Source organism: Macaca nemestrina, chromosome 11, assembly GCF_043159975.1.
Source record: "Macaca nemestrina isolate mMacNem1 chromosome 11, mMacNem.hap1, whole genome shotgun sequence".
NCBI classification, from domain to species: domain Eukaryota; kingdom Metazoa; phylum Chordata; class Mammalia; order Primates; family Cercopithecidae; genus Macaca; species Macaca nemestrina.
In genome coordinates, this window is record NC_092135.1 from 39466351 (window position 1) to 39474160 (window position 7810).

Below are 7810 nucleotides of genomic sequence, written 5' to 3' on the forward strand. Positions count from 1 at the left end.
TTCACAATTTTGAGTTTTGGGGTTTAATATGAGAATAAAAGAATGGGGAACTGATTTTAGAGGAATAAGAAAAGAAGAAAAGATGTGGGAGGAGAAGTAGATTCAAAAATATAGAGGAAATATTATTCATTACTCTCTCTGTTTTTGTTTGTTTGTTTGTTTGTTTTTGAGATGTTGTTTTGATCTTGTTCCCCAGGCTGGAGTGCAATGGCATCATCTTGGCTCATGGCAAACCCCGCCCTCCAGGTTCAAGTGATTCTCCTGCCTCAGCCTCCCTAACAGCTGGGATTACAGGCATACATCACCACGCCCAACTAGTTTTGTATTTTTAGTAGAGATGAGGTTTCTCCGTGTTGGTCAGGTGGGTCTCAAACTTCTGACCACAGGTGATCTGCCAGCCTCGACCTCCCAGAGCGCTGGGATTATAGACGTGAGCCACCGCGCCTGGCTCATTACTCTTATTTTATAGCAAGGGATTTAACTAATTAATGGATAATATTTAGCATTTATTTCTAAATTTAAAAAGATGAGAATTCAAAAATTCTACATTATACATTTAAATTGCTCATCTATGAACATCACAGCATGCTTCCAATTTTTAAATTTCTTTATAGACCTTAGAATGGTACATTTAAAAAATGTTGAATAAAGAGAAAATGGATTCTTTTTGATTTATGTGACTTTCATGTCAATTACTGTACTCAACTTCCTTGTTAGAACTTGCACATCAGCAGGTAGTATGGGTTTCTGCTACGTACCTTTCAATATATCTACTTAGAAACTGCCCTTTGAACCACAACTTCTTGCTATCACATCAGTAAAGTGATTCACAATACAAATGGTTGCATTAACTATTCCAGGACTCTATGTAAGAATCCATTTTTATTGACATGCTATGTATCCATACACTGTCTCTGGAAAGTAAAGAGGAAGACTTCATTGTCTCTGCAAATAATATCAGCCAAATAATTCAAAGGATTGCTAGTAACTATCCTATTTTTTGTGTGCTGCTGGGGTGACATTGTGAACCTCTGATGTTCTCTAGTAGCTGTCCTGCTGCTCCTTCCAAATTTGTCAGGTTATTTGGCACCTGATCTGACCTTAATGTCTAGGATGAACTGCTGAGCTATGAAGTGTTCTGATTTTTTGGATGCTTTGCCAAATTCCTCCCCCAACCCCTGCCACCTTTAAAATAACAAGGTCAGTCACACAAAAGAAAGATGGCAGAGTTTCAGTTCCAATGATGCTGATTATCAGCATAACACATATGGTTCAGCATGACATCAATTTGTCCTTGAAGACTATGGCAAGTCCAGCTGGAATTGGCTAACATAAAGCAATTATGAATCAAAGTGCCCATTTTCTAAAGATACTTTACAACCATCTAAGAAGCTGCATTTTTAAATCTGTCTTCAAAGCTATGATCACTTTATTAAAAAGAAAATCACTTTTAAAGGAAACATTCATGTTAACTCACATTGGCTATATCCAAATAAACTCTGAATTAATGAAACCACATTCTTCAAAATCAATCAAATGAATTGCAGAGTTTTGCCATTTATTTGTTATGAATCAGTTAAGTTACGAATCGGCTGTAAAGATGGTAAAAATAAGCAACTATTTGTGGACAATGGTATATAATGCTCCACATCCTAAGGATTCCTTTCTTACTATTCTGACCAAGCAGAATTCCAAAAAGTGCTTTCTTATGAAATAATTTACACCTTCGTCTTATTCTCATTACTTAAACACTGCCTTTTTCTTTTCTAATTTCCTGATAGTAATCCCCACTGTTCTCCAGGTACAGGTTTTGTAATTTGGTCTTACATACACTCACTGAAAATACCCTCAATGTTACCTGAACAGATCATGGTTTTACCTTAGACTTCACCCACTTTGGTATAGAGTAACAAGCAAGCAAAATGATAACACAAAGTTCTGATCCCCTCTTCACCAGGGCAACACAGAGACATGTTATGACTTCTAATGCATACAGAAACAAGATTAAGTCTGATTGTGGTGGCTCAAGCCTGTAATCCCAGCACTTTGGGGAGCCAAGGCGGGTGGATCATGAGGTCAGGAGTTTGAGACTCGCCTGGCTAAGGTGGCGAAACCCCGACTCTGCTAAAAATATAAAAATTAGCCAGACGCAGTGGCAGGCTCCTGTAATCACAGCTACTTGGGAGGCTGAGGAAGGAGAATTGCTTGAACCCAGGAGGTGGAGGTTGCAGTGAGCTGAGATCATACCACTGCACTCTAGTTCTGGTCAACAGAGCAAAACTCCATCTTGAAAAAAAAAAAGAAACAAGATTAGTACATAATATATACACAGCATGCAAGGAATAAAATTAGTATATTGTATATGTATATAGTCTGCAGTAAGTTATCCATACAGTAAGTAAATCTTCATTTGAGAACTCTTAAAGGCAGCTAGTAAGGTACAAGTTGTTTTTTATTCATCCAAACAAAAGTTTTATTGAAAGCCAGTCACAGGCATAATATTATACAATCTGAGCAGGTATATTATAGAACTTTAAAGTAAAACAAATGTCAACCATCAGCTGACATTTTATGCATGATGAGAGTGATGCTCAGAGAGGTTAAGTAACATATCTTAAAGTATCAACAGCTCGTTGAATAAAAGAGGACTGGAAAGTTGATGTTATTCTTTCCACAAAACTGTGGTTTATCTTAGTTTGGAATAGCTAATATATACTTTTTTATATCTATTTAGACGATTATTGCCTTGGAAATACAAGAATATTAAAAATAGAGCTGGAAAATATCTTTCCCTGTTTATAAGTTTATATATCTATCTCTATCTATAAATAGATATAGGCCCAAATATGACAACAGATTAGCAGGTTTACAATTTAAATCTAGTTACCATTTTCAAAACCAAACTTTATTTTAGCATTATTCATTTTCCCTATCTCATTTTTATAAATGTAACTCATGAAAAGGTTGAAATTTAAAACAAAAATAATGTCTCCTCGTCCTAGGAGCAAATGTGTTCTATAGTAATTAAAGGGAGAGGAATTCGAATTAATATGTTGCTTGTGGGTCTTTTCTTTGCACTTTTTAAGTCACAGAATTTATTCAGCTGATGAAGTCTTCAATAAGACACCAACACAATGCCAACATGATTCAGCAAAAATGTATGTAATTATTCAAACATGGAATAGTACCTTGAGTGAGGTAATTAATATTATACTCAATGATAGGGTATTTCAATTGCCTGAGATAATGGATTTTTTAAAAATGTGTTGAATCATATATCCATTCTAATTAGGGCTAAGAAAAGTCAGAAGAAAGTCAGATGAAAAGCATACTAAGGATATTATGAAAACGTTATCTACTCTGCACATTTTTTTCTAATTTTTCTAAACAATCTTCCTTTGGTGCTTCTATTTTGCCCAGTTATTTTAACCTTTTATTTGTTACTGAAAGAATGTAATCTTCTTGAGGGTAGAGACCCTTATTTACTTTTTTATTTCCAGGCATAGTGATTGACTTATAGCTCAGTATATATATGCTACATAAGTGAATGAATAAACGAAATAAATATATTATGCATTTACATGTGATGTTAGATATTTTAAAGTCTGTAGTTACTTTTAACAGACGTCAGTGTTACCTAAACTTCACTGAGCATATGAATCACCTAGGATTTTTATTAAGAAAACTGTTTCCCGGCTGGGCGTGGTGGCTCACGCCTGTAATCCCAGCGCTTTGGGAAGCTGAGTCGGGAGGATCACGAGGTCAGGAGATCGAGACCATCCTGGCTAACATGGTGAGACCCCCGTCTCTACTAAAAATACAAAAACTTAGCCAGGCGTGGCGGCGGGCACCTGTAGTCCCAGATACTCGGGAGTCTGAGGCAGGAGAATGGCGTGAACCCGGAAGGCGGAGCTTGCAGTGAGCCGAGATCGTGCCACTGCATTCCAGCATGGGTGACAGAGTAAGACTTCATCTCAAAAATAAATAAATAAATAAATAAATAAATAAATAAATAAATAAATAAATAATACAGTTTCCCAGGACTCTTTATTGAGGAGTTTTAGGTCTTGACTAGGAACCTATAAGATTAAAACTGCCCCCCAGGGAAGTTTTATGGTCAGGTAATTTGAAATAATCTAGAGAATTCCGTATTTAGATTGCATATTTCAAGAGCATTAAAAATATATTTAACTTAACCTTATATTGTTTATATTTTATGTGGAATAATTAATTATTATCCCTAATTTTATGAGAAGATGTCACACAGCAAATCTTTATGCAGTTCCTATTTAGGGGTTATAGACATAGAGAGGTTTAAACACATACTACACTGCTTTACAATACTCACAGCGCATGAAGAAACAAACATTTGAAAATAAATTATTAGAGAGCCCAGGAGTAAATCCACGTAAGTACAATAAACTGACTTTTGACAAAGGAGCAAAGGCAATACAATGGAGAAAAGATAGTTTTTCAACGACTGGTGCTGGAACAATTGAAATCCACATGTTAAAATATAAATCTAGACCCAGACCTGACACCCATCACAAAAGTTAACTTTAAATAGATCACAGACCTAAATGTAAAATGCAAAACTATGAAACTCCTAGAAGATAACATAGGAGAAAATCTAGGTGACCTAGGATTTGAAGATAACTTTTGAGATACAGCACTAAAGACACAAACTATGAATGTAATAATTGATAAGCTGGACTTCATTAAAATGAGAATCTGCTTCTCTGTGAAAGACAATGTCAAGAGAAAGAGAAGCCACCGACCGGGAGAAAACATTTACAAAAGACATATCTGCTAAAGGACTATTTTACAAAATATACAAAAAACTCTTGAAACTCAACAATAAGAAAATGAACAACCTGATTCAAAAATGGGCAAAGGATCTAGACACCTCACCAAAGAAGATGGCGAATAGCATATGAAAAGATGCTTAACATCATGTATTATCAGGGAACTGCAAATTAAAATAATAATAAGTTGCCACTAAACACCTATTAGAATGGCCAAAATCCAGAACATTGACAACACTGAATGCAGACAGGAATGTGGAACAATGAATGAGAATTCATTATTGGTGAGAATGCAAAACAATACAGCCACTTTGGAAGACAGTTTGCCACATTTTTTCAAAACTAAACATATTCATACGATACGATTCAACGTTTGCACTCCTTGAAGGTTACACAAATAGTTGAAAACTTATGTGCATATAAAAGCCTGAACACAAATGTTTATCTCAGCTTTATTTACAATTGCCAAAATGTAGAAGCAATCAAGATATTCTTCGGAGGTGACTGGATAAGTAAATTGAGGTATATCCTGACATTGCAATCTTTTTGGTGCTAAAAAGAAGTAACTATCAATCAAGTCATTGAAAGACATGGAAGAAACTTAAGTGTATATTACTAAATGGGGGAAGCAAATCTGAAAAGGCTACATACTGTATGATTCCAGCTATGATATTCTATGAAAAGCAAAACTATGAAGACAGTAAAAAGATTATTAATTTCCAGTACTTAAGGGGAAGGGAGGAATAAGTAGGAGGAACACAGAGGATTTTAGGCAGTGAAGCTACTCTGTAATACCACAGTGGAAGATAATATCATTTTACATCTGTCAACACCTATGCAATGTATAGTAGGTGTCTCCAACACCCTGGCAGCAGACCAGTACTCCTTTGTGGCCTGTTAGAAAGTGGGCCACACAGCAGGAGATGAGCTGCAGGCCAACCAGCATCGCTGCCTGAGTTCCACCTCCTGTCAGATCAGCTGACACATTAGATTCTCACAGGAGTGCAAACCCTACTGTGAACTGCATATGCTAGGGATCTAGGTTGCATACTCCTTTTGAGAATCTGATGATAAATATAATGCATTTGGATCGTCCTGAAACCATTCTCCTCCACCCCTGGTCCATGGAAACATTGTCTTCCATGAAACTGGTTCCTGGTGGGGACCAGTTGGGGACTGTCGATGTACAACACCAAGAATGAACCCAAAGGTAAACCGTGAACCTTGGATAATTATGTTATATCAACATAGTTTCATTGATTATAACAAATGCATCACCCTGGTGCAGGATGTTGATAGTAGGGGAGGCTGGTTGGGAGTCGGGGAGGTCAGAAAGTAGAGAGTTAAGAACTCATTGATTTGACGGATCAATGGAGATGAAGCTCAATTTTGCTGTAAACATAAAACTGCTCTAAAAATAAATTCTATTAACAGATAAATTGTAATACTATGTGGAAAAATTTGGCATACTTTGAAGGTTCAAAGATAATCCACAGTTAGGTGGCTGGGTAAAAGAGGAAACAGGGTCTCTGATCAGAGAGTAGGACTCTAGGACCCTGTGATTTGCTGTACTTATAAATCTTCACCTAGACTTTACATTACAGAGTAACACCACCACCCACCAAGTGCTACTTTTCTAATATATCTTGTGACATTGGTAAGAATAGATGATGAAAATCAAATTTTGAGTACAATTTCCTTTTGTGCTTGATTTAATGGATCAATAGAGATGAAGGTAAACATAGTATTTGATTCAGAAAGAAGGTAGGTCTCAGAAAATTCATAGTAGTCTTCTTTTCCTGAGTTTATTTCTGTCTCCTTACTGGTCAGTCATTACAAAAGCAAACTGTACTCACTTTCTTAATGTTGGGTAAGCAATGAATAGGATGTAAAAAACAAATTTCCTGATGGAAGAGCTGATGCTTTTAACAAAATTCTACTGCAGAGTGACCTACGAAATTTTAAGAAGCAGGGTTTTAAGAATGGTAAACATCATGAACATGGTAAGATAAATGTCTGTCAGTCTTCAAGCAAGGTCGCCTACAGTGGAGGGGGAAGCTGTAATAATTTTCTTTTATAAAAAAGTTTCTAATTTTTTTTTTTTTTGAAATAGGATCTCACTCTGTCAGCCAGGTTGGAGTGCTGTGGCACAATCTCAGCTCACTGCAGTCTCTACCTCTGGACTCAAGCAATCCTCCCTCCACAACCTCCTGAGTAGCTGGGACTACAGGTGCATGCCACCACACCCAGCTAATTTTCTTTATTTTTTGTAGAGATGAGGTCTCATTATTTTGCCTGAGGCTGGTCTTGAACTCCTGAGCTCAAGTGATCCTCCTGCCTCAGCCTTCCAAAGTCCTAGAAATACAGGTGTGAGCCACTGCACCCAGGCTGAACAAGTGTTGTATGAGGATGTAGATACATTATTACCTTTAATTTGCACAACTAATCTATATAAGCATTATCTCCATGTATGCATGAGAATCATAATGTCCAAAGATCACACTCCATAAGAGACTAAGCCAGATCTCTAAGTGCTATTTTTTTTTTCAAAGTTACCATGACTAATCACTCTTACTATGCCTGTGGGTCTTTTGAAAAGCAAGGTTTACAGTTTGCTAATATTTTAAATGCCCAGTGACATTTTTACCCTCCATTTACTATAGTAGTCATTTCTAAAGGGGAAAAAGAAAGGAGGGCTACAAGGAAGATGGTGAGAAATCATCAAATCAAAATACAGTAAGCTACTTGAAATTCTACCATCTCCACATTTCCCTATTTAAACATTGCTTTTTAATGAAGAGCTTTCTCTGAACCCCCCTACAATAAATTAGTTGCCTGCACTTCTTTATTACACATCAAATGAGCTGTTGGTTGTCTTACTTCTTAAGTATTAAGTTCTTGAGGTAAGGGTCATTTGTCTCCTGACCCTTGTACAAATCACCACGGCTTTATTCCTAGTGCCTAGGATACTTTCTAAATACATGCTGAATACAATAAAAAGATTT

The 7810-nt window shown here is 36.5% G+C and overlaps 1 protein-coding gene across 4 annotated transcripts in view; it reads right to left on the bottom strand.

Moving 5' to 3' along the window:
- Positions 1–7810, bottom strand: part of LOC105492606 (LDL receptor related protein 1B) — a 1932714-nt gene that overhangs the window by 1411598 nt on the left and 513306 nt on the right. The gene's annotated exons all lie outside the window — the stretch shown is intronic.